General features: G+C 35.7%; 1 pseudogene; it reads left to right on the top strand.

Annotated features, from left to right (window-relative positions):
• Window positions 1-25,794, top strand: part of LOC110208780 (kinetochore protein Nuf2-like) — a 104,288-nt pseudogene extending 78,494 nt beyond the window's left edge.
• Window positions 25,795-26,204: the final 410 nt, after the last annotated feature.

Here is a 26,204-nt window from a genome sequence, read left to right as displayed (position 1 = left end):
ATCAGAAGGCCGGATTCAAGGACCGGCCTTTCCACTTTGTTATGCGGCCTTAAATTTTAACCTCTATGGAACATAGTTTCCTTGTCTGAATGAAACTCTGGGTTGCTGAGATCCAGAATCTCAGAGACTCACAGAGATTGTAGAGATACCTTTGAGGGAGTTATGGAGATTATTAACTGACTTTCTGAAGAGAAAGAATTCTGGTTTTAGGGTATTGTATAATTATTCTGAGGAAAATTTCAGGAGAACTGTGTTTTGGGGTTTAGTAACCTTGAGAAATGGACTTTTCCCCAGCTATTGGCTTTTCTGCATAAGCAATACATGTAGACTGGAGAGTGAAAGGAGAAGAGGTAAGTTCATTGAGGGGAGACCAGGACGGCAGTTAGCGGTTATCATAGTTAGTAAGAACAAAATTCAATTAGTATCTCATTTCTTCCACAATGTGAGGTAACCTTAGCTGTGAGCTAAATCTTCTATATCTTATTTAAATATTTGTGTCTTTATTTTAAATTTGATAATACTGATGAATTATGTGACCATTAATAATGATTTAGGACTTCTGGTGCCAAGATGGGAGAGTGAGGAAGGAACCCTCTGAAACCCTCCCAAATGCCCCTCCAAACAACTAGAAAACCACCTCAGAATTGATCTAGGAGCAGGGAAGCAGTTTACCAGCCCATCGGGAAAGGTCTATGTCACTGGGGTAGGAGGGCAGTGAGGTCCAAGAGCAACAGCAGTAGCCAGTCTCACAGCATGGAGCCTGTAGCAAAATTCCAAGCCTGGGGCAATACACCAGTGAGGCCCCACCCTTCTATAAGCCCTACGGAAGTGAGCTCTCTGTGGCAGAGCAAGGCCCCACCCCAGTGATCCTGCCCCAGCACAAGCCACCAGCAAGGTCTTGACCCCATTACTGAGCAAGAGTGAAGTCCTGCCTGAGGGCTTGCCAATAGCAAGACCCCACCCCTTGGGCCTACCAGCAGAGAGACCCTGTCTCCATAGGAACCCAGAAGCAGGGCCCTACCCCTGAGGTAGACCAGCAGCAAGATCCCTCCTCCTGGGCCAGCCACGAGAAAAACTCTGTTAAAGGCCCCACCCCTGGAGCAGGCCAGCAGCTAAATCCCACACCCAGGGGAGGCCAACAGGGAGGCCCCAACCCCCAGTACAAACCAGAAGGGAAGCCTATTGTCCAGAGAAAGCAAGTAGCTTAGCCCCAAAGTCCAGTGAAAGTCAGCAGTAAAACCCAGAACCCCAGCACAAAAAAGCTTAGGACAGTGCAGGACCAGAGCCCAGCTCTCACATAAAAACACCAAGTCATAAAAAAGCCAGAAAAAAATGAGAAAAAAAAGAGCCTGACTATAGAAAGTTACTACAGCAGTAGGGAGAATCAAGGCATAAACTTAGAAGAGAACAATAGTGTGAAAATGGCTACATGTGAAACTTCAAAGAAAAAACAATTTGGTCTGAGGTTCAAAAAGAATTCCTAGAAGATCTTAAAAAGGATTTAGAGAAGTAGAAGAAAAATTGGGAAAAGAAATGAGAGTAATGAAAGAGAATTATGAAAAGAGTCAATAGCCTGAGAAAAGATATACAAAAATTTACTGAGGAAAGTAACTCACTAAAAATTAAATTGGCCAAATGGAAAAGGAAATACAAAAGCTCACTGAAGAAAATAATTCCTTAAAAATTAGAATTGAACAAATGGAAACTAATGACTCTGAGACATCAAGATACAATAAAACAAAATCAAAAAAGTAAAATAAAAGAAAAGAAAATGTGAAATTGCCCAATTGGAAAAACAACTGGCCTAGAAAAAAGATCCAAGACAGATAATATAAGAATTATTGGACTACCTGAAAGTCATGATAAAAAAAAAAAGTCTGGGCAACATCTTTCAAGAACTTATCAAAGAAAACTGCCCTGATAAGGCAGAATAGGCCAGAGGGCAAAATAGAAAATAGAAACTGAAAGAATACACTGATCACCACCTGAAAGAGATCCCAAAATGAAAACTCAAAGGAACATCACAGCCAATTTCCAGAGCTCACAGAGCAAGAAAATAGTATTGCAAGTAACTAAAAAGAAACAATTCAGATATCATGGAGCTATAGTCAGGATTACACAGGATTGGGCACTTTCCACATTAAAGAACTGGAGGGCTTGGAATATGAAGGCAAAGGAGTTAGGATTACAAACAAGAATCCCCTACCCAGCAAAATTAAATATAATCTTTCTGGGGAAAAAACAGGCATTTAATAAAATAGAGGACTTTCAAGCATTTCTAATTAAAAAACCAGAGCTGATTAAACATTTTGACCTTCAAATACAAGACTCAAGGGAAACATAAAAAGGTTAAAAAAAAGATACAAGAAAGAAAATATAAGAAATTCAGTAAGGTTAAATTGTTTATATTTCCATATGTCAAGATAATATTTGTAACTCTTAACTTCATTATTATATGAGCAATGAGAAGGTGTATATGTGGATAGAGGGTGTGAATATAAGGTAACTTTGATGGGATGATACCCCAAAAAACAAAATAAAAGGGTGAGAAAGAAGATTATTCTGGAAGAAGGAGGAGGCAGATTGAATGGAGCAAATTATCCCACATAAAAGAGGCATGAAAGAGCTCTTATAATGGAGGGGAAAATGTTGAGGGTCATGGCAGGCAAAGCTTCTTAAACCTTACTCTCATCAAAATTGGCTCAAAGAAGGAATAAGATACACACTCAGTTGGATATAGAAATCTATCTTATCCTACAAGAAAGTAAAAAGAGATGAGGATAATAGAAGGGGAAGGGAGGACTGATAAAAAGAAGGGTATATTGAGGAAGTGGTGATCAGAAGTAAAACAATTTTGAGGAAGGAAAGGGTGGGGTGTAAGAGAGAAGGGAATAAATAAGCAAAAAAATAGCATGGAGGGAAATATGTAGTTATCATAACTATAAATGTGAATGGGATGAATATACCCATGAAACAGAAGTGAATAGCAGAATGGATTGAAAACCAGAATCCTACAATGTGTTGTTTACAAGAAACACATTTGAAGCAGAGAGACTCACACAGGGTAAAGGTGAGGACCTGGAGCAGAATCTATGATGCTTCAGCTGAAGCAAAGAAAGCAGGGGTAGCAATATGATCTCAGACAAAGCAAAAGCAAAAATAGATCTAATTAAAAGAGAGAAAGTAGGAAGCTATATCTTGCTGAAAGTTACCCTAGACAATGAAGTCATATTAATACTAAACATATATGCACCAAATGGTATAGCATCTAAATTTTTGAAGAAGTTGAATGAGTTACAGGAGGAAATAGATAATAAAACTATGTTTGTAGGGGACCTCAACATTGCCCTCTCAGACCTAGATAAGTCTAACCAAAAAAAAACCAAGAAAGAAGTTAAGGAGATGAATAAAATTCTGGAAAAGTTAGATATGATAGATCTCTGGAGAAAACTGAATGGGAATAGAAATGAATATAACTTTTTCTCAGAAGTACATGGCACCTACATGTATTAGGACATAAAACCCACACAACCAAATGCAGAAAAGCAGACATGATAAATGTATCTTTTTCAGATCATAATGCAATAAAAATTATATTCAACAATGGGTATTGGAAAAAGAGATTAAAAATTAATTGGAAACTAAATAATCTAAACCTAAAAAACAGTCAGTCAAAGAACGAATCATAGAAACAATCAATAATTTCATTAAAGAAAATGACAATAAGACAGTATACCAAAATTTATGGGATGCAGCCAAAGTGGTACTTTGAGGAAAATTTATATCTCTTATTGCTTACATCAATTATGTAGAGAAAAAGTAGCTCAATTAATGGGCTTGCAACTAAAAAAAAACACTAGAAAAAGCACAAATTAAAAATCCCCAATTAAATATCAAACTGTATATCCTGAAAATCAAAGGAGAAATTAATAAAATTGAAAGTAAGAAAACCATTGTACTAATAAATAAAATTAGAAGCTGGTTTTATGAAAAAAAAATAGACAAACCAATAAAATAGATAAGCCATTGGTTAATTTGATTTAAAAAAAAAAGGAAAGAAGAAAAACAAATTACTAATATCAAAAATGAAAGGGATGAATTCATCACTAATGAATAGGAAATTAAGACAATTTTTAGGAGTGATTTTGCCCAATTCTATGCCAATAAATTTGACAACCTAAATGAAATGGATGAATACAAAAATATAAATTACCCAAATTAACAGGAGGAGAAATAAAATACTGAACTAACCCAATTTTAAAAAAAGAAATTGAACAAGCCATCATTGAATTTCCTAAGAAAAAATCCCCAGGACCAGATGGATTCACAAGCAAATTCTACCAAATATTTAAAGAACAATTAATCCCAATACTATATAAACTATTTGGAAAAATTGGTGAAGAAGGAGTCCTACAAAATTTCTTTTACAACACAAATACGATGCTGATACTCAAACCAGAAAGAGCCAAAACAAAGAAAGAAAATTATAGACCAACTTCTCTAAAGAATATTGATTTAAAAATTTTAAATAAAATACTAGCAAAGAGATTATAGCAATATATCACAATGCTCATACACTATGACCAGGTGGGATTTAAATCAGGAATGCAGGGCTAGTTCAATATTAGGAAAACTATCAGCATAATTGATCATATCAAAAACAAAATCAACAGAAATCATATAATTATTTCAATAGAGGAAGAAAAAGCCTTTGAGAAAATACAGCACCCATTCCTATTAAAAACACTAGAGAGCATGGGAATAAATGGAGCTTATCTTAAAGTGATAAGTAATATTTATCTAAAAATCATCAGCAAGCACTATCTGTAATGGGGATAAGCTAGAAGCCTTCCCAGTACAATTGGAGGCAAAGCTAGGATACCATTATCACTTCTATTATTTAATATTGTACTAGAAATGTTAGCTACAGCAATAAGAGGAGAAAAAGAATTGAAAGGAATTAGAATAGGCAATGAGGAGATAAAACTATCACTCTTTGCAGGAGAAATGATGTCATACTTAGAAAATCCTAAAGAATCAACTAAAAATCTACTTGAAATTATTAACAATTTTAGCAAAATTACAGGATATAAAATAAAATAAGTCATCAGCAATAAATAAATCATAAATCATCAGCAATTCTATATATATTACCAATAGAGCCCAGCAGAAGAGATAGAAAGAGAAATTCCATTTAAAATAACTGTTTACAATATAAAATACTTGGAAATCTACCCTCCAAGACAAATGCAGGAACTACATAAACAGAACTATAAAACATTTTTCACACAAATAAAGTCAGATCTAAACAACTGGAAAATATTAATTGCTTATGAATAGGCTGAGCCAATATAATAGAAATGACAGTTCTACCTAAATTAATCTATTTATTCAGTATCATACCAATCAAACTATCAAAAAATTATTTTATAGAACTAGAAAAAATAACAATTCATCTGAAAGAACAAAAGGTCAAGGATATCAAGGGAATCAATGAAAAAAAATGCAAAAGAAGGTGGTTTAGCCATACTAGATCTCAAACTGTATTATAAAGCAATAATGCTCAAAAACAATCTGGTACTGGCTAAGAAATGGAGTGATGGGTCAGTGGAATAGATTAGGTTCAAATTATAATATAGTAAATGACCATGCTAATCTGGCATATGATAAACCCAAAGATCTAAGCTTTTGGAACAAAAACTCATTATTTGACAAAAACTGCTAGGAAAACTGGAAATAATAAGGCAGAAACTAATTATAGACTGACATCTCCCACCATAAACCAAGATAAGGTCAAAATAGAATGATTTACATATAAAGGGTCATACCATAAGCAGATTAAGAGAGCATAGAATAGTTTATCTTTCAGACTTATGGATAAGGGAAGAATTTAGGACCAATGAAGAGATAGAGAGAATTACAGAATGTAAACTAGATACTTTTGATTATATAAAATTAAAATGGTTTTTCACAAATAAAATTATAAAGAAAATAGAAAAGTGGGAAAAAAATTTTGCAACAAGTATGTCTGTTAAAGACCTCATTTCTCAAATATATAGAGAACTGAGTCAAATTTATAAAAATATAAGTCATTCCCCAATTAATAAATGGTCAAAGGATATGAACAGGCAGTTTTCAAAGAAATCAAAGCTATCTATAATCATACAAAAAAATGCACTTAATCACTATTGATCAGAGAAATGTAAATTAAGACAACTCTGAGGTAGCACGTCACACCTATCAGAGTGGCTAATATGACAAAAAAGGAAAATGTTGAGTGTTGGAGGGGATATGGGAAAACTGGGACACTAATGCACCATTGGTGGAGTTGTGAACTGATCTAACCATTTATCTTTCAGCAAGAGACAAGGTTTATTAAAGATCTACCATATTGGCCAGACTCTTAAGGAATCTGAAAATTTATGAGCTGTTGGCTAGTTTCTTAAGGATCTGAGCCAGATCCAACCATTCTGGAGAGCAATTTGGAACTATGTCCAAAGGGCTATAAAACTGTGCATACCCTTTGATCTAGCAATACCACTACTAAGTCTGTATCCTAAAGACATTCAAAAAAGTCAAAAAGGACCTATTTGTACAAAAATATTTACAGTAGCTCTTGTGGTGGCTAAGAATTGGAAATCAAAAGGATACTCATCATTTGGAGAATGGCTAAAAAAGCTGTGGTGTATAATTGTAATGGAATATTATTGTACTATAAAAAATGATAAGCAGGATGATTTCAGAAAAGCCTGGAAAGACTTACATGAACTGATAAATAATGAAATGAATAGAACCAGGAGAATGTTGTACACAGTAATAGCAATTATTGTTCAATGAAGAACTGTGAATGACAGTTGTTCTCACCAATACAATGATCCAAGACAATCCCAAAAACTAATGATGAAGTATGCTAACTGGCTCCAGAGAAAGAACTGATATTGATTGAGTACAGACTGAAGCACGCTATTTTTCACTTTTTTTTCTTTCATTCAAGTCTTCTTATACAAAATAACTAATATGGAAATATTTTACATAATTCCACATGTATAACCTATATCTGATTGCTTAACATTTCAGGGAGGGGGGAGGATAGAGCTCAAAACTTTAAATAAAAATGTAAAAAAAGTTGGAAAAAATAATGATTTAGCCTACATCTATAAGTTCTAGGTTTGTAATTGAGATAGGGAAAGCTAATTCATAAGAAAAGAGATTTTGCTGGTTTTATTTTGGGGGGGGATCTGAACTGATTAGAAAGTTTTATAATTTTTGTAATTTCTGATATTATTTCATGGCATTATTCATTACAATAGACTGCATTTGAACCTGGTAAAATAGATAATTTATAAGATGACCCACTAGTAAAAAGGGTAAGGGGTAGGGTTTTGGTAAAGAGACTGTTTACAGTCTAGTGTCACATACCCATACCTCATAGAATTTCTTTAAGTTAAATGAGGATATTGGACTATATGATCTCTAAAGTTGTTTCCAGTCCTAGGTCTATGATCCTCCTAATGCTCCTAGTTAACTATAGACATTCAGCAGTGAGGAATCATTGGCTTGGAAAGAGAAAACCTGGTTTGGGGAACTAGGATGTGATATAATTGGATCTAAGTCACTTTGAGACAGTTTTTAGGCATCCATACATTTGAATAAATGAAGTAACTTAAAGTATTTTTTTTAACAAATTCTGTCTCCTGATCAATTGATATTTGACTTCCTTGTTTTATTTTCTCAGACTCACTAATTTGCTTTTTTCCACTTTTTAAAGTCTGCTATCCTATGATCTTACCTTTCATCTTTATTTCTCATAGGTCATTTCTATTTCTCCCTTCTATCGCTGTGAGTGTAGGGACTAAACTGGGTCCTGTGGTTGTATATGAGGGCAAGAAGTCCTGAATGCAGCAATGTGCCTGATGCTTTGTGGAGAATAGATTCATTGCTTGGACTTCATAGCTGGTCATTGATCTAGTAAAGACTAAGGAGGGGACTTTGCACTGAGTAATGAATGGTGGACAAGGAAAGAGCATGGAATGGTCATACCTCAAGCTATATAGTGGGTAAGGAGCAGGAACAGAAGCAGGCCAAAGCTGTGTGACTGACTGGAGTAAGGCCTCAGATCCAACCTCTAGTCTCATAGGAAACTTGTAGCTGAATAATCAGGGCAGAGAGTTCAGACTAAGGGGGATCCTGAAGCTGTCGCTTTGAACTTGCTGATAATGGCTAGGGCAAGCAGCAGTCTATTGGAGCTCCAACTGGGGGCAAGCCCAAAATGCGCAGACCCAAGGCCAGGTCAGGAACTTGTGAAGTTCAGACCAGGAGGACATCAATCAGACTTTGCCCTAAATCAGACAATTTTGGATACACTGAAAGCTTGAAGCCTGCCTAGGCTGTCCTTGAGATTCTTGATGAATACAGCACTCAATATTTTGAGAAAGTAGCAATGGGACCCAAGAGAAGAAACAACCAAGGTCTAGACCTTCATCCAGAAATACAAAGAGCCTGATTCCAAAACAGAGGCCCAATTCAAGGAGTAAGATTCAATGAATGAGTAAAAAAAAAAAAAGAATCCCATCATAAAAAAGGAATTAGGATGATGAGGACACAAAATACACAAAATCAGAAGAGAATGATTTAAAATATTAACAAAGTTTCAAAGAAAAATAAAGTTTAGGTGCAATTTTAACTAAAATTCTTGGAAGAAACACAAGTAAGAATTAAGGAAGGGTTTTATAAATTAAATGAGAGTACTAGAGGAAAGAATTGGAAAAGAAATGAGAAAGAACCTGTAACAAAAAAATGCTATATCCACCTCCAGAAACAGAACTGATGGACTCTGAATAGAGATTGAAACATACTTTTTAAAAACTTTATTTTTCTTGGGTTTTTTCTTCTGTTTTCTTTTGTGACGTAGCTAATATGGAAACATTTTACATGACTTCACATGTATAACTGATATCAAATTGCTTGCCTTCTCAAGGAATAGGATGGGGCAGGAGGTAAAGAAAGTAATTGAAACTTAAAATTTTAAAAAACAATTGTTTATATTTTTATTTATTTCATTAAATATTCCCCAATTACATGAAAAAAAAATTTAAAAAGAAAAGAAATGAGAATTTTGAAACAAAGACTTGGAAGGAGAATTAATAGCTTAGCAAAAGAGATACAAAACCTTATCCAAACAACAGATTCCTTGAAATTTAGAATAGATCAAACAAGTTAATAACTACATGAAAGAAGAAATATTTTTAAAAGTCAAAAGACTAAAAAAAGAAGAAAATATAATAAACAGAAGAAAACTTTCTAAATTAACCTGGAAAAAGTATTAAAGAGAAATAATTTTTAATTTTAATTTATCTTATTTTTAGCTTTGAATTCTCTACTTCTCAAACTCCATCTATCCCCACCTTTAGAAAAACTAAACCTGCCACAAACATGTATAGTCAAGCAAAACAAATTCTCATGTTAGCTACATCCGAAAGGTATATACTCCTCATTTTGTGCTCTGAGTCCATCACCTCTCTTTCTAGAGATGCATACCATCATGTTTCATCATGAATCTTCTGGAATTGGGATTGGTCATTATCGATCAGACTTTGTCTATTTGTTGTTGTCTAAATTGTTCAAAGAGAAATAATATAAGAATTATTTTCATTACCTAAAAGCCATGATCAAAAGAAGAGGTTGGTCATCATAATTCAAGAAATCATGAAAGGAAACTATCCAAATATATTAAAACCAAAGGGCAATTGAAAACATAAAGATTCTACTGGTCAGCTTCTAAAACAAATTCCATATCAAAGACTCCCAGGAGTGTATCATAGTCAAAATCCACAATTTCTAGGTCAAAGAAAAATACAACAAGCAGCCAGAAATAGAGGAGCTCTTAAGTATGTCATCACTTCCTCCCAATGCCTCCCAACTGACACATTTTTTTAAATGGAAAAAAATACCTCATAACAAATATTTATAGTCCCATCAAAATAATGTCTATATTGGCCATATCCAAAAATGCATGCCTCAGAGTGAATTTTAAGTCCATCATCTCTCTGGCAAGAGGAAAATGGTATGTTTCTTAGTCCTCTTGTAATTTATCATTGCACTGATCAGAGTTCTAAAAGCCTTTCAAAGATGTTTTTCTTTATAACAGTTGCAACTATATAAGTTGTTTTGCTCACTTCATTCTACATGTTTCCTTAGATACTGCTTCATCATCTTATAGCAAAATAATATTCCATTACATTCATATACTATAATTTATTTAGCCAATCCTCAATAAGTGGGCATTCCCTTCATTTCCAATTCTTTGCCACCACAAAAAGAGATGCTATAAATATTTTTGAGCATATAAGTCCTTTTCTTCTCCCTGTGATCTCTTTGGGGTATGGATCTAGTAGTGGTATAGCTGGGTCAGAGGAATATGTACAGTTTAGTAACTTTTTGGCCATAGTTCCAAACTGCTTTCTAGAATAGCTGGACCAATTCACGACTTCACCCAACAATGCATTAATGTGACTTTTCCCAAAAACCCTTCCAATATTTGTCATGCCTCTATTGTCTTCTTTGCCCCTCAGATGAGTATGAGGTAGAACCTCAAAGGTGCTTTAATTTGCATTTCTCTGATTATTAGTGATTTGAACCATTTTTCAAATGATTATTGATAGCTTCAATTTCTTCCTTTGAACAGTTGGCTTATCATTTTGATAGTCTCTGTTTTGCAGTCTGTCAATTTCTTTCCTAATTATCAAGATTTTTCATTTGTTCTTATTTTGGGTTTTTAAACTTGTTGGTTTTCTAAGTTTCTTTTTGAACTGCACACCCAGTTCATTAATCCTCTCTTTCTCTATTTTCTTACCCTTCAGTACATATAAATGTATAATGGTATTGTTTCATTGTGTATAGAATTTTTAAGCAACCCAAATGACACAAGTAATTTTAATTCCTGAAGAGAAGCAATGAATTACTAATCACTGCATCTTGCATCTTCTAACGTGGTACATTTTCACATAGTAGGCACTTAGTAAGTATCTGGTAAGTGAATGAGTTAATGTAACCCACATAAGATCATGCAACTCATACAAATGGGCAGTACTGGAATGGAACCCATACTACTGTGGTCTTTATTTGCAATCCAAGTCCTAGACCAGGGTCTAAGTTACCGATCCTAAAGGACACCAAAATGATGATCTCTCACATTCTATCTCAGTAGAACCACTGATGCTGGTCTCATGATCACCAGTATTAATAGTGCTGATTTTTATATTTTGCCTTTAATTAACCACTAGAAGTGTAATTGTACACAGATATCTCCAGACTGGAAAGCAAGAAAAACTTGCTTTCTCTTATTGCCAGTCCCCATAAACAGAATGCTATGCTGGTATTAACAGTGAAGCAGAAGGTCAAGGTAATGATAATAATAATAATAACATTAATAATGGCTAAGCTTTATATAGCACTTACTATGTGTGAGGCACTGTACTAAGCCTTTTATGATTCTTTTCTCATTTGATCCTCGCAATAACTCTGGGAGGTAAATATTATTATCCAAATTTTACAGTTGAGGAAACTGAGGCAAACAGAGGCTAAATGACTTCAGATGTACACAATAGTTACTTCAAAAGCAGCTACTGCTAGCCAAGGACATCCATAACAGATCAGGCAGGGAGCAGGGGACCCAAAGGGTCAAAACCAAGAGAGAAGACAAGGAGATGACAAATGCTAAGTAGGTTTAACTGTAATAAGATACTAAGAGGAAAAGGCTGTCTGAGTGGGTCAGTTGCAAAGAGAAAAACTTGAAACCAAGAAGACTGGATCAAAATAATGGACAAGGTAAAAAGGGGTATATAATGCTAGATCCCAGTGGAGGCAAAGTCCTAAATGGAAAGGTGTTCTACTGCATTTAATTGGACTTGCTAGTGAGGTCGCCATATTCAACCCAGAATTGGAAAGAGGTCCCTGAGTAATTCTAGGATGGATTATGGAATACTTTCTAACCATTCCCTCACCCAGTTTATAGAGTACTGTAATATGCTAAAGGAGTACATTTAAAGCTGCTGCCTTGGATTGAAAAATACTCAGGAGGAAATGCCTCAAACATATCCCTGTTAATAGGTACACAGTTCCTGATACCTGGTAGGAGGGAATCATTATAACAGAAACAACTCATTTTATAACACTTTAACTCTAATAATGTACTTTTCTCACAATGACTTTTTGAGTTAGAGAAGTAATGGAATGACTAGCAATTTTGGTACATGGGGCAAGCACTATAAAATTCAGCAGGGAAGGGGAAAGAAACTTTGGGGAGATATTTTAGACTGTAGCTACTAGGGATGCCATTCTTAGGAAGTGGGATGGGACAGGGCTAGAATAGGAAAGAAGAAAGAAGTCAGGGTACTGGAAGTGGATGGTGGGGCTAGATTATACAACCATATAGTAGCTTCCTATTTTAATTACTTATTCTTGCTAACTAGGTTCTGAGCACATTGTTTTTGTTTGCTGAAGGAGTATATCGTCATTGCATATTGCATTTTGGCATCCCAGGGCAAAGCCCAAGGTACCTGCCCTCATCTGGAGGAATAAGTATTTTTATTCCTATTTTTCAGAAAAGGAAATAGGTTGGAACAGATAAAATGATCTGCTCATAAGCCCACAGCTATAGTAAGTATCTGAGGTGAGTCTTTTGACTCTATGTCCAGCTTTCTTTCCACTAAGATTCAGAGAAAAGATTTATAATTCACTTTTCTTCTTCCATAAAGCAGTGTGCATATATAATTTGGCCAGCTAAGTGGCACAGTGGATAGAGTGCTGGGCCTGGAGTCAGGAAGACTCATCTTTTGAGTTAAAATCTGGCTTTAGACATTTAATAGCTGTGTGACCCTGGGCAAGTCACTTAACCCTGTTTGCCTCAGTTTCCTCTTCCGTAAAATGAGCTGGAGAAGGAAATGGCAAACCAATCCAGTATCTTTGCCAAGAAAACCTCAAATAGGGTCATGAAGAGTCAGACATGACTGAAACAACTAAAAAACAACATACATTCGCTTCTCTTTTATGTTCTCCAGTAAACTTCATATAAAGCAGGAAAGAGGAACAACTCAAAGGAGTCTTTTTGAGTTTCTGGAATAATGGAAGGCTCAGCTGAAGAAAAAGTATATAATATCACAATTATTATTCATCTATTGCAACATAATTTTTCTTGTTTGGTTCCATTTATAATTTGATCAGATAAGTACTTATTAAGTGCTTACTATGTATAAGACATTGTGATTATTTTGAATATAAATTTATGTAATTCTCAGTTCTTCAATATCTGCTTTATAATCATTTTCCTAAATTAGTAATGTTAAAATGAATAAACAGAGGCAGTGACTGGTGGTTAAATGGCCCAAAGAACAAGGAAGTTAAAAAGAAAGGCATTTCATAAATGATATTCTTATTATAATAAATAATAATGGAAATAGCTCCAAGATGAATTTATTTTGGGTGCTAGTAAATGATATTATGTTTCCTATATTCAAAATGTTTTGATGTTATTTGGATTTGTCTTAACTCTATTTTTACAGATTCATTTGAGTAACTGAAGATAAGGGGTATCTTTTTTTGGGGGGGTAACAGCAATTTGATAGAATTGAAAGTTAAGATCCGAAATGTCTTTACTTCTTACACCTTCACTTTTTCATAAAGTCTAAAATAATACATTGTTTCATAACTTTAATATTATGTACATTATTATACATACATACTTACATTAAAGAAAATTTAAAAAACCAGACAAAAAGACAACTCTCTGTGCTTTGTACAAGACAGCCCATGAATTGGTGGAACCCTTTCTGTCTGAACATGGTGATATCATGAACTAACTTGTCTGTAAGGTACACCAGAAGGTATAGCTAAACCTTTAAAAAAAAGCAATTGTAAATCGGAATCCAATTCAACATTTGTTAAATGCATACTCCATTGCAGGACACTGTGGTAGGCATTCATACAAAGAAGAAAATGGTAGCAGTTAAGTGGTACAGTGGATGGAGCACTAGGCCTGAAGTCAGGAAGACCTAAGTTTAAACTACCCTCAGATACATCCCTACCAGCTCTGCCCCTTTCCATTTGCCACTTCTTTCTCTAGTCAGAGTAATCAACATTACCATTTCTTCCAGAAAGGGTCTGTTGATAATTGATTACCACATGGATTAACTCATCATCTCTGTGATTTCCCAGATACCACCTTCTCTGTCCATCACTTTCCTACATATGTTGTCTTCACTTATCAGAACAAAAGTTCCTTGAGGACAGGGACTGTTTCACTTTTATATCTGTGCACACTGGGTATGAAACACTTATGGGATGTCCAGTTGGAAATGTTTAGCAGGCAGTTGTACATATGGGACTGAAGCTCAGGAGAAAGATGAGGTCATTATACATAGATTCGTGGTCATCTGCATAGAGATAATAGTTAAAACTATGGAAGCTGATGAGATCACCAAGAGAGAAAGTGTAGTGAATGAAGAGGAGAGACTTTAGGACAGAGCCTTGGGGTATGCTCTCACATACAGGCAGGATAAGGATGATAATCTTATAAAAGAGACTGAGGGGAAGAGAACTAGAAGACACTAGGATTATAAAAACTAGAAAGAGGAGGTGGTCAACAGTGCCATACACTATAAAGAGGTCCAGAAAAATGAAAACTGAGAAAAGGTCATTGGCTATAGTAATAGAGATCTTTGGTGACCTTGGAGGTAGGAGGAGGACAAAAACTAGACCAAAGGTTTGAGAAATAAGTGGAAATTGAAAAAATAGAGGCAAGGTATGTGGATAACTTTTTCAAGGAGTTTGTTTGTGAAAGGCAGGAAAGCTAAAAGACAATAATAGGGTTAAGCTAAGTTTGTTTTAGTAATGGGGTAGATATGGACATAAGTAAGGGTATGAGAAAAGGAGCTAAAAATGGTTGGAAGTTAGGGAGAGAGGATTTGATTTAAGAGGCAAGCTGGAGAAGATGGGAGGGAATAGAAACAAGGGCATTAATAGAGAAGTTGCCCTTCACAAGAAGGAGGACTACTTCTTCCTATGGGATTAGAATTAGAGAGAGTGGGTTTGAGGTGATTTGAAGTGTGGAATTGTGAAGAAGAGCAAGCTTTTGATACTCTTCAACCTAGGAAACTAGGATGTCATTTAAAGTCAATGGGAGCAGCTGCTGAGGCGACAATATCATGGAAGTGAACACTTTAATCCAAGTTGAACTAACATAAATCTTTAGGATCAGGAATGATGAAGCTGCGCATTAGGAAAGTTTCCTATATATGACTTCCTAATTGCAAAACCTAATGGCCTCTTTTTAGTCATCTTCCTCTTTAACTTTTCTAAAGATTTTGACACTATTGGACCTGCCACTCCTCACCTCTATAAGTCATTGCCTTTTTTCCCTTTTTTTGCTTTCCATGATATTATTCTCTGTTCTCCTGGTTGCCCTCCAGGCTTTCCAACAACTCCTTGATCTCTTTTACCATTTTCTCTTCCTTTACCTACTTCCCAAAGCTCTGTAGTTACTATTATTTTCTTTTTTCTTGACGTTGCCTACCGTGGCAATTTCCTTTACTCTCATGGATTAAATTATCATCTGTATGCAGATGTCTGCATTTCTAGCCTCAACCACAATACTGAGCTCCAGACTGCCATTTTAAATTGCTTGCTGAACACCTCTACAGAGATAAACCACCAGCGTCTCAAACTCAATTTGTGCAATACAGAATTCCACCATCTTCCCCTCACCCCTAAATATTCTCCTTCTACTTTCCTATTTGTGTTGATCACACCAACATTCTACCAGTCGCTCAGCTTTAAACCTCAGATCCTCTCATGTATTGCCCTTTCCTTCAACCATCATCCAATAAGTTATCAAATACTGTTGATTCTATTTTCACAACATTGCTTAAATTCTTCCCTTCTCATCCATTGCTATTATCACTATTCTAGTTCAAGCTCTTATTTCCTTTTGCTAGAATTATTGTAGTAGCTTCCTGATTAGTCTCTCTCTTCTCTGATCTATCCTTAACTCAGCTTCCAAAGTAAACTTTCTAATTCTCGGATCTAATCATACCACTAATCTGTTTAAAAGAGTTTACTGGCTCTTCATCACCTATCAAATAAAATATAAATTCCTCTTCTTAGAAAAAGTGCTAGACAGTGTCAGGAGAGCCCTGAATTCAAATTCTACCTCTAAAACTTACTAGCTATTTGAGCCTCAATTTTCTAATCTGTAAAAATGGTAACAGTACATAAAATGGGGAAGTAGTATCTACTTCACATAGATTGTTGTGGGATCAAATAAGATATCGTCTAGAAAGTCCTTTGTAAAATTTAAAGCATGACATGATTATCAGACATTATCATTAAATGTTGAATGTAAAATTTTAGCTTCTTTTTTCTGTTTGATTCCTGTTTTTATATCTTTAGCCATTTTAGATATTCTTGATATCCTAATAATTTCCTTCCCCAAAAAATTCTTTCTTGTAACAAAGAAAAAAAGATGAGCAAAACCAACTAATGTAACCACATCTGATGGCATAGGTAACATTCTGTCCCTGTAGCCCACCACATCTCTACCTAAAGAGAAGAAAGTTTTTATCACTTGCCCTCTGGGCTTTGTATTTTATCTCCAATCAGTTTCCTTTTAGTACTGTTTTCATTTACATTATACTGTTCTGATCATGATGTATAGTGTTTCCTGGTTCCACTTTGCTTCCCCTCAATTCAAACAAGCCTTCCCATGTTTCTCTGCTTTCCTCATCTGTGTCATTTCTTATAGAGTAGCAATATTCTTTTATGTTAATATACAGAAACTTACAAGCCTTAGAAAAGACTTAGGGAAGTGGGAGAATGATATTTATTTTGAAATATTTGAGGGACTGCGACATGGAAGAACTTATTCTGTTTTTCCCTAGAAGTAGCAATGATTGGAAGTACAGAGAAACAAACTGAGGTTTGATGTCAGGGGAAAAACCCCAACTTTCTAACAATCAGAACTCTACAAATATGGAATAGAGGTGGTGAACGGGTTCCCACTCAATTAGAAATCTTCAAACCAGGGCTGGACAGCCCTTTTGTTTAGTACGTTATAGTGACTATTTCTGTTTAGTATGTTATAGTGACTACTCCTTTTCATATGGATGATCCCTTCCAATTCTAAATTCTGGAATTCTGTGAACACTGTCCCTCATGTCTGTAACATGTTTCCCCCACATATTTGTTAAAAAATTTATTTTTGTTAACTGTATTTCAATAAAATTGGTTTCTTTTGTATCTTTTAAAAATTAGTGGGGCAGCTAGGTGGTACAGTGGGTAGAGCTCTGGCCTTGGAGTCAGGAAGACCTGAGTTCAAATGTGGCCTCAGACACTTGACAATAACTGTGTGACCCTGGGCAAGTCTTTTAAACCTGACTGCCTCACCAAAAAGCAAAAAAAAAAAATTACTTGCAAAGTTTCACAAAGTCCTACTATGATACCTCATCATGGAATGAAGGAAACATTAGGCCTTTTCAAGTTACGCCACGTTGGAAAGGCTTAAATTTCTGCCCAGCAATAGATTGTGTTGGCTTTTGACATATCAGCCAAAGTATGGAGAGGTTTGTCCCCAGGAGACTGACTACTTGGTCATGAATTCTTTGCCTGTGGCAACTAATGGAACAACAATAACTCCAAAAAAAAAAGATTAAAATGACCATTAGTCCTGTGCAATTTTCTTCCATATCTACAGTTACTGCCAGTCAGTCAGTGAATGATTATTAAGCACCTTCTTTGTGCCTGGCACTGAGTTAAGTGGCGGGGATACAAAGAAAGCCAAAAGGCAGTCCCAGCTCTCAAGGAACTCCCAGTGGCCTAGCAGCAGAATTGAAGCAGACTTGCTAAGAATTACAACTTAGCTATTGGTCTGCTGAATGTATGATACTTGTCCAGTGACTGAATAAAATACAACTGGAGGAACCAAATTGTATTGATCTGAACATTCTTCTTGCTATGAATAAAACCAGAAGACATCAGAGTTCATGGGACAGTTAGTGACTTTGTATTTTGATGCTCATGAGAAACATTTGCAGAAAGATAACCACATAAATTATTGCACTATAAATTATATGCTAGCACATGATGCAGAGATTGAAGTTTTGGAGAAATTCTATTAGGAACTTGGTAAGACCCTCCAAATTAAATCAATATGTGCATTAATATGTGGTGACTTCAGTGCAAAGGTGGGGGGAGAGAAGGATGGTTTAAAAAAGTTAGAAAACATTGTTCCTAAATAAGAAAAAAAAGTTAAAATTTCATAGACTACATGTTAGTTCTGTAGCTATGTAGTACGTATACTTTCTTCCAGAAGATAGTTTATAGGCTTGGACATGAGGAACAGTAAATAATCATGAGAAAAAATGAAATCGATTATATTTTATCATAAAGGAAGGTGTAGGTTACTGATGTGAGTCATTTCTGAGATCACTGGATATATTGACTGGATAAAGTCAGGACATTGATGTATTAAAGAAAAAATTAATACCAAACTGGAAGGAAGAATAAAAATATGTTGATGGGGTATACAATTGAAGAACTTCCAACCGGCCCTATTTAAGCAAATTATGGACATGGAAAGATGAGAAATAGAGAAAAGAAGAAACATCAACATAATTACCATTGCCTAAGGAATTTTAGAGTAAATCAGTTAACACAATGGGGAAACTAAAAGTGCCTAGAAACCATCTCTGTCAGAAAATACTAGAAAAATGGAGAGCTATGGAAGCCAAAATGAAGTTAGTTTAGAATACAAACTCATTTGTAAAATGTGACAGAGAAGGTGGTAGAAGTTGTATTCAGTCATATCTAATAAAACAGGAAGAAGCAGAAGGCAGGATCAGGAAGGGAACCAAGTTTCTAGAAAACCTTATGAGAGATTCAACTACTTTAAATCACCATAGGTGCATTTTTTTAAAGATGGAAAGTGAAATAAAAAAGCAGACATAAAAACCTATCTTTTTTTTTGCAAACTCTTTTCTCCATCAATCATAATAAAGCCACTGAAATTTGTCCTGTAATGTCATATTGTCCATTGCATTAAGTAGGAATGGATTAAAGAAAGTAAAGACAGAAAAAATAATTTGGACTAGACTAAGGATAAATAGAAGAATTCAATGCTTGAGGCAACACGGTTTTGGGATCAAATTTTTTAAGGATCAATTATCAAGATTTGGAAAAAGCCACAGATATTATTGCTTCCATTAAAAAGGTTACTAAAAATATTAATTACCATCAACCCATATGCCTACTTTCCCATCTAGTCAACATTTTAATGAGAAATAGCTACAAATAAATATAAGGCATCCTTAAAGAAGGTATGAGACAGGAAAAGACAGACTTTAGCAAATGATATTCTATAGCAAACATCTTTACGGTGACACAGGTGACTAAGAGGTGTGGAAAATGCAAGATCCCATTATGCTTATTATTCATTGACTTAAAAAAAAAAAGCACTTGACTCAGTAGTACAAAACTGCATGCATATGTAATAATCATACAAGATGCTTTGAAAGATAACAGAAGGAAAAAACGTTCTCAGAGTCTGTGGAGAGAGAAGCTGCTCAATCTTGGAAGGACAGCGGAGCTGATGGCAAAAACCTTTCCAAGAATGATATTTTTGCAAATCCAAAGCCATAGGATTTTCTTGTGAACTCTAAAAACTGTATATGGGATTGCACTGGACCATTTTTCACATGGTATCAGTGAATGTTGAAGTTATGAACTCACAGATAGTGGAAGGCTTCTTACTATTATATAACTTGTTTATTTATATGGAATCTTTTCTTCACATCTGCTGGGTGAATGATTTTGAGTTTGCTGATATTCTGTATCCAAAAGGAAAATATACATGTCTGGTTTTAAGTGCCATTATCAACTTCATTCACTTCACAGAATCACATAGAGAAATATATATGAAACATTTATGGCAATATAAATCTTCTAGGGACAAAATACAGAAGCTACATGTATCAAAACAGGAAGCATCGATGAAACTGGAGAAAGTTGACTCTGTCCCAGTGGAAGAGCAAGCAGAGTTCAAGAAACTCTTAGCTGATGTTCAGGGGTTTCAGCAAACACTGAAAGGGTTTAGCCAAAAAACAGTAACAATACAAGAAGGAAATTCCCAGAAGTTATTTTGCTGATACCACTAAATGTTTGAATGAATTAAAATTGTCATTGGTTACTTTGAAAGAAGAACAAGAGAGCATAAAAACAAAAAATTATGGACTCTCCAGAGAAGTTAAAAAATGATAAAGAAAAAATGACAGAGACAGTGCAGAAACTCAAAACTTCACAGCTTGAAGTGATGGAGAAATATGAAGCCTATTGAGACACAACTGAGCATATACCTTCATTGCAAATGGAGCTACAGCTCTATCAAAAGAAAATGGGGCAGCTAGGTGGCGCATTGGATAGAGCACCAACCTTGGAGTCAGGAGGACCTGAGTTAAAATCTGACCTCAGACACATAACACTTACTAACTGTGTGACCTCGGGCAAGTTACTTAACCCTGATTGCCTCACCCCCAAAAAAACAACAACAACAACAAAAAAGAAAATGCAAGAGCTTGCAGAGGGTGTAGACAAAGTAACGAGTTATCTTGAAAGAGGACCAATACTGGAGGACCAGACTGAAAGTGCTCAGAGTTAAAGAAACTGATCACAGAAGAAACCTCATTGAAAAGACCAGTCATTGTTGAGAAAGAGAAGCTTGCCACAACCTAACCGAAGATAAATAAATAAGAAGCAGGAGGGATGGCAAGCAATATAAATGCTTAGTACTTGAAGAATGTAATAAACTTCAAAAGAAGAAAGGAGATGTATGCGAACAGGTGAACAATTAATCACAATGTCCAAAGAACCAAAATTGAAATAGAACAGATCAAAGATGTTACTGAAAGTGAGAAACTGAAATTCTAGGAAATCTTCCTCACCTTGAGAAGTGCTATAGAGAAATACCATGAAGCCATGGAAAAGGCAGTAGAGGAGGGCAAAGCTAGAATGGGTGAAAAAGCTGCTGAGCCAAAGAGAGAGAAGTTTAGAATTTGCATTATGCTGAATCACTTCACTTTCTTTGTTCAGAACTTATACAAGTGTGTGAAATTTCATAGTTTTGAGAAAGGGAATAATGATGTAAGACAATTTGAGTACTAGGATAAGGAGACTGGAGCTCCCTGGATGGAAATTAAAACATGCTTTGATACATAATCATCTTCTAAAATCATAATATGCTTCAAAACTTTTTAAAAAATTATTTGTCAATAAAGTAATATTCCTTGGGCTAAAAAAAAAAAGAAAGATAGGGGCAGCTAGGTGGCACAGTGGATAGAGCACTGGCCCTGGATTCAGGAGGACCTGAGTTCAAATCCAGCCTCAGACCAAACACTTGACACTTACTAGCTGTGTGACCCTGGGCAAGTCACTTAACCCTAGTTGCCTAAAAAACAAAACAAAAAAAGAAGAAAGATAACAGAGATAACTTTCTTCAGTTACCCTCTAGAGGATTAATACAAAATGGGGAGATATATCCAAAACAGGTGTTTGCCACTTCTAGGTGTATATCCAACAGAGCAACGAAATCAAAGAGGGAATCCCTAGAAGATGCTATGGTCAGCCCTACAGTTGCTCCTATTTTCCTATGACATTGTGCTGCTTTCATTAAGTCCCCAAAACACGAAAGAGCTTCCAAAATGAGGTACATAATCACTGGAGAGAGCCTTGAACAACATAACACACAAAGCAAATGGATGAAAAAATGCTCATTGTGTAGACTATGATATGGAGTTGGATAGTAAGCCTTAGAACTGGTCTGTTGCTAAATACATCTTGGATAGACACTGAGAATGAGCTTGCCTAAGAATTGAATAAATTGAAGGCAGTGGGCTGAGTTGCCTTTGGGAAATTTTTCATTGCTTTGAATGACCTCAGGCTTCTCCCTCAAATAAAGGCCTGTGTTTGTTTGTTTTTTTAAAACAGTATATTCCAGTGACACCACAAGGCTACAAATCATGAAGTACTATAGTCGCTGAAGAATTAGAGTTGTAAGTTGATCAAAAAAGAGGTGCATGGTGGGCACTGAGTAGGCTATAAAATATTACCAGTGAAGAATTGTGAAGGAATGGCATAAATGATTTCATGAGAGAGATGCAGAACAGAACAGAAGATATAGGAAAGGGAAGAAAAGCCAATGGATATCCCACGTGCTCCACAGTCATCCACATGGTATCAAGAGATAGAGACTCCCTGTAAGAGGAATTATGGGAGGATGGGTACAAAGTAGCACAGGATAAGATATGGAACGAAAGCACCTAATAGGGTATTCAAATGCATGAGCAGGGAGATGGTAAGAGAGCATACCTAGGTATGTGCCCTCTATGAATTTAAAACATCTGCCCAGGTGCTACCGATGTAGAAAGAACTGAAAGATGTAATTGCTAACCTATGTTAACAATTGTTGAAATTGATAGGATTAGAGATTTAGAGTTGGAAGGGACCTTAGAGACTATTTAATTCATTTATTTTATGGATGAGAAAATCGAGGAGGCCCAGAGAGATTAAGTGACTTTCCCATGGTCACACAAGGAGTAAGCTACAGATGCAATATTTGAGCCCAGGTCTATGACTGCATATTCAGTGCTCCTTACATTGATTTTGGAATAAGTAAGTGCTGCTGAACTAGAGAAGGGTAAATGTTATGATTTTTTCTTAAAGGAAGAGAGTAGTCTGCAAACTACATTGAGTTTGTCTCTGTTTCCCAGTGTAGCCTCTTCTCCTATCTCTTTCCTCTCTTTGTTCTCTTTTCTCTCCCCTCTCCTTTCTACCTCCCCATTATTTCCTCTTTTTTCTTTTCCTTTCTCTGTGTCTCTATCTTTCTGTGTGTCTCTGTCTCTCTTTCCTCTCTGTCTCTCTTTCTTTGTCTCTCTCTCCTTCCCCCTTCCTCTCTATGTTTCATTTCCCCCCTTCCTTTAGGATTAAGGAAATTGTCCCTTCAGAAAACAATCACGGCCCCTTTTGTCCTTGAATCAAGGGCATACTTTGTATTTCCATTCTGACCCACATTCATTCATTTCCAGTGGCCACTTGAACTCATTTTTCACCTTTAAAGGGGGGTACTACACCGGCAAAATTCTACCATTAATGGAATGGTTTGGGAAAACCTACATCTAGAAAGGGAAGCAACTGAAAATCTGCAGTTTCATCAAAAACAAGTTATACCAGACTAACCTCATTTCCTTTTTTTTTTTGGACAAAGTTACCATACTGGTAGATCAGAGGAAGGTTGTATACATAGTTTACCTAGTTTTTTAGCAAAGTATTTGATGAAATCTCATGCTGTCCTTTTGGACAGGATGGAGAGACATGTTAGATGGCAATAATTATTATAACAGGAATTTCTCTTATGCTTTAAATTTTGCAAATCAGTTTTACATAAATTATCCCATATGATCCCCATAAGAATCAGTATAACAAAGTAGAGTACTGGGTAGAGCAGGGAGACCTGACTTGGAATCTCACCTTGAAGACTTACTAGCTTATAAGACTTTGGGCCAGTCATTTAACTTTTGAGCCTATTTCCTCATCTGTAAAATGGGGGAAATATTTTCATGGTGTTGATGTGAAGAAAGCACTTTATAAACCTTATAGCAATAAGAGAAGTATATTATTTTGAAATATAGAATTGTTCTTTTATAGATAAGAGAGACCAAGAAGCAGCCAGGTTAAGTGACTTGACCATGGTCACATAGGAAGTGTCAGACACAGGTCTCTCCTGATTCTATAACTTTATATCAGATCATGCTTCCTCCCTAGTACAGGTAGGTAGATTAGGAACAAGAAGAATGACTAAACCCAAGCAGTGTGAGGAGTATATGTGGCATGGCACATATCTTTAAGTATTTGAAGAACTATCTGTCCTTTGAGAGAAGCATTAGGTTTCTTTTGCTTGGCCCCAGAGGGAACGATTAGGAAGAATTGGTAGAAGCTGCTTAGAGGCCAAATTGGGTTTGATATAAGGAAAAACTTATCAATAATTAGAAAAGTACCTGTCAGTGATAAAATGAGGACTCACCTATACAAAAATATTCATAACATTCCTTTTTATTGTAGCAAATGATGGGAAACAAAGTGAGTGCCCATCAGTTAGTGAATACTGGCTAAACATATTATGATACATGGACATAATAGAATGCTATTGGCCAGTAGGTAAGACCAAATATGAAGGAATCAGAGAAACTTAGGAAAATTTGCATGAACTGACATAGAGAAAGTTGAGAACCAGGAGAACACTTTCCATGATGACTATAGTAATGTAAAAACAAACAAAAAAACAAAACCAATTTTGAAAGGTGTTGTATCTCTGATCCATTGCAGAGATCGATAGTGACTTCAGAGGACCAGTGATGAAATACACCTGTTTCTTCTTGGCATATAGGTAGACTAAGGTACAGAATAAGACACACATTTTAAAATGTGGCCAGAGTTTTTTTTTTTCCTTGACTACACTTATTTGTTCAGGGAGGTGGTGATAGTGTTCTATTGGAGGGAATAAGTTAGTAGGTAGTAATAGAGATTAAGAAAAAAAGAAGAAAGGAACCTTAATGAAACATTAACAATACACAGAAGAAAAAAAGTCAGAAGTTTACACAAAGCAATTTTGTTACTACCTTGTTAAATTTAATATGCACTTTAAAAAACTATAAATAAGAAGTTCACAAATCCATATACAATCTTTCTTTATTATTTTTATATTGAAAAGTTGTATTTGTTAATGATGAAGTTCATAATTTTTAAAAACTCTTTTTCAAAAAGGATTAGCTATCTTAGAAAGTAGTGGTTTGCTCTTACAAGCAAAGGACTGGTAACCACTTATTGAAGATATTGCAGAGAAGGTCAAAAAGGATTGTAAACTGTTTGAGAGCAATGACTATTTTCACTTTAGTCTTTATGTCCCCGGTATCTACCACAGATTGTGGCATATAGTAGGTGCTTAATAAATGCATGTTTATTGACTGATCAATTCTAGTTCAGGTATGTTTTGTGAGTTTCCTTCCAACTGGGATATTCTGTGATTTTGTGAATGAATGACCAGGGATAATGTCTACATAAATTCTCATTCCCTCCCCAAGAGGTTTTCATGCTTTTTTCAATTAATCAACAAGTATTTATTAAACACTTAATATCTGCCATGAACTTTGCTAGGTCCTGGGAATAAAAAATGTAATGGAGGTCTAGTGAACAGATTTCAACAGTTTATTCAAATGGCATCTCTACATATGGCATACACTAGGGAGATGGCTTCCTGAAGAATTGTGACAATATTTAAGGGAAATGCCTAGGAGAGACTATGAGCGGTGCCTGGACATTCAGTAATTGCTTCTGATTGGCTGGCCATTTGATTGAGAGCAGCGTTTTTGAACTAGTTGCACAGTTGGAACACTTCGAGCTCTTTAAAAGGCTTGAGTAAGTTTTGACTGTTTTCATTACCGCATTCCTGTCTGGAAGAGAAAGGTGACTACTTCAGTCATAACATCTGATGAAAAACTATGCTTTAAGGTAAAAGCTTTGAGACCTTCTTCCTCCTCTAAAGCCATATGTCTTTCCAAAAAAGAGGACCTTCTTGGATTTTTCATTCTTTCTTTTCTATTCTAGGTGCACGAGTGGAGATGGCAATGTGGTCGGAAGAGCAAGCCACAGGAATTTGAGAGTTGGAATCCAGGTTGGGTGGTAGAGCCAGCCCACTATTAATGCCACAAGAAGCAAGGAGTGATCTTTGGGACTTCTGCCAATCAGAAGAGCTCATCAAGCTTTTGAACTTGAACTTGGTGGACCAATGCTAAGTCAGGTCTAGAGACAAACCCTAAGTGGCTTATAGCTGGAGGTGTTTCCTCTTCTATGGCCTGGCAGGTAGAGGAGAGGGAGTTCCTGATTTGGTGCACAGAATGTTCCAGAATCTGAGAGTTAGAAGGGATCATCAAGTTCAACTCATACCTGGAAAGAATTCCCTCTATAGTATCTTGGAAAAGTGGTCTTCTGACCTTTGCATAAAGGTATGCAAAGTACCTCTAGTACCTCCCTAAGCTATAACTCATAATTAGGAAGCTTTTTCCATACAGTGCTTAGATTTTCCTCTTATAATTTCCACCCATTCCTCCTGC

This window comes from Phascolarctos cinereus, unplaced genomic scaffold (assembly GCF_003287225.1).
Source record: "Phascolarctos cinereus isolate Bilbo 61053 unplaced genomic scaffold, phaCin_HiC Scaffold_4;HRSCAF=312, whole genome shotgun sequence".
NCBI classification, from domain to species: Eukaryota; Metazoa; Chordata; class Mammalia; order Diprotodontia; family Phascolarctidae; genus Phascolarctos; species Phascolarctos cinereus.
Note: the sequence above shows the minus strand (reverse complement) of the source record. Positions and strands in the feature narration are given on the sequence as shown.